Source organism: Crocuta crocuta, unplaced genomic scaffold (genome assembly GCF_008692635.1).
Source record: "Crocuta crocuta isolate KB4526 unplaced genomic scaffold, BGI_CrCroc_1.0 scaffold465, whole genome shotgun sequence".
NCBI classification, from domain to species: domain Eukaryota; kingdom Metazoa; phylum Chordata; class Mammalia; order Carnivora; family Hyaenidae; genus Crocuta; species Crocuta crocuta.
The window spans coordinates 867,237-869,081 of record NW_027528912.1 but is presented as its reverse complement, the minus strand read 5'-3'; the positions used below and the strand labels follow the sequence as shown (position 1 = coordinate 869,081).

At 48.3% G+C, this 1,845-nt stretch overlaps 1 pseudogene; it reads left to right on the top strand.

Moving 5' to 3' along the window:
* Positions 1-470: 470 nt before the first annotated feature.
* On the top strand, positions 471-1,151 carry LOC144225833 (large ribosomal subunit protein eL15 pseudogene; annotated as a pseudogene).
* Positions 1,152-1,845: the final 694 nt, after the last annotated feature.

The window sequence follows — 1,845 nt, the reverse complement described above, 5'->3', positions numbered from 1 at the left end:
CGGAAATTAAGAAAAACATCCATTTACAATTGCATCAAAAAGAATAGAATTTAACCAAAGATATTGAAAACTCTAAGACATTAATGAAATAAATTGAAAAACTTACAAAATAAATGGAAAGATATTCCATACTCATGGATTCAAAGAATTAATACTGTTAAAAATCTCATATTACCCAAAGCAATATACAAATGCAATGCCATCTGTATCAAAATTCCAATGGGAGAAAGGCTCTTTCCTTTCTTTCTTTTTTTTTAATGTTTTATTTATTTCTAGGAGAGAGTGAGAGACAGCGTGAGCAGGGGAGGGTCAGAGAGAGAGGGAGACACAGACTCCAAAACAGGCTCCAGGCTCTGAGCTGGCAGTCAGCACAGAGCCCGACGCGGGGCTCGAACCCACGAACCATGAGACCATGACCCAAGCGAAAGTCGGACGCTTAACCGACTAAGCCACCCAGGTGCCCCAGGCTCTTTGCTTTCTGTCTGGCGGCAGCCATCAGCTCGAAGGTAACCCAAGATGGGCGCTTACAAGTACATCCAGGAGCTATGGAGGAAGAAGCAATCGGATGTAATGCGCTTTCTTCTCAGGGTGTGCTGCTGGCAGCATCGCCAGCTCTCTGCGCTCCACAGGCGCTGGCCCCTTCACCCCCACCCCGGCAACCCGCCCTGATAAAGCGCGCAGACTGGGGTACAAGGCCAAGCAAGGCTATGACATATATCAGATTTGTGTGCGACGCGGTGGCCGCAAAAGCCCAGTTCCTAAGGGTGCTACCTCTGGCAAGCCTGTCCATCACGGTGTCAACCAGCTAAAGTTTGCCTGAAGCCTTCCGTCTGTTGCAGAGGAGCGAGCTGGACGCCACTGTGGGGCTCTGAGAGTCTTGAATTCTTAACTGGGTTGGAGAAGATTCCACATACAAATTCTTTGAGGTTATCCTTATTGATCCATTCCATAAAGCTATCAGAAGGAATCCTGACGCCCAGTGGATCACCACACCAGTCCACAGGCACAGGGAAAGGCGAGGGCTGACATCTGCAGGCTGCAAGAGCCGTGGCCTTGGAAAGGGTCACAACTTCCACCACACTATTATTGGTGGTTCTCACCGTGAGGCTTGGAGAAGATGCAAAACTCTCCAGCTCCACCGTTACCGTTAATACAAGTAATGTTTGTAAAATTCTTACCTAATAAACAATTTAGGACAGTCATGTCTGCTTAAAAGTGTTCTTTGTCTGTTAAAATTAGTTGTCTGGAGATTGTTCCATGAATGCATTGTCAAATTATGAAAGTTAAAGTGCAATAATGTTTGAAGACTATAAGTGATGGTGTATCTTGTTTCTAATAAGATAAACACTTGTGTCTTTGCTTTATCTCATTAGGGAGTTTATATGTCAGTGTTTAAAATGCTGTTTGGGGGGCGCCTGGGTGGCTTAGTCGNGTTATTGTCAGTACTGCCTGCCTGTGTTGAGGGGGGTTCAGAGCTGCCCAGGCTCAGTGGGAAGGGCAGTGGCCTGGAGGGAGATGGACCCGCCCACTTTGCACCCCTGACCTCACAGCTCTTTCTCAGGGTCGCTGAGCCTGTGCAGAGAAAGCACTGGTGTCTGTTCAGTTAATGAATCTGGCTCCCAGGCCCCTACCCTACCTACTCTCTGTCTTCCTCGTGCAGCATAAAGCCCTTGAAGACATAGGCATTGGAAGTTGTGCAAGAGTGGGGCGCCTGGGTGGCTTAGTCGGTTAAGCGTCCGACTTTCGCTTAGGTCATGATCTCGCGGTTTGTGGGTTCGAGCCCCGCGTCGGGCTCTGTGCTGACTGCCAGCTCAGAGCCTGGAGCCTGTTTCAGTCTGTGACTCC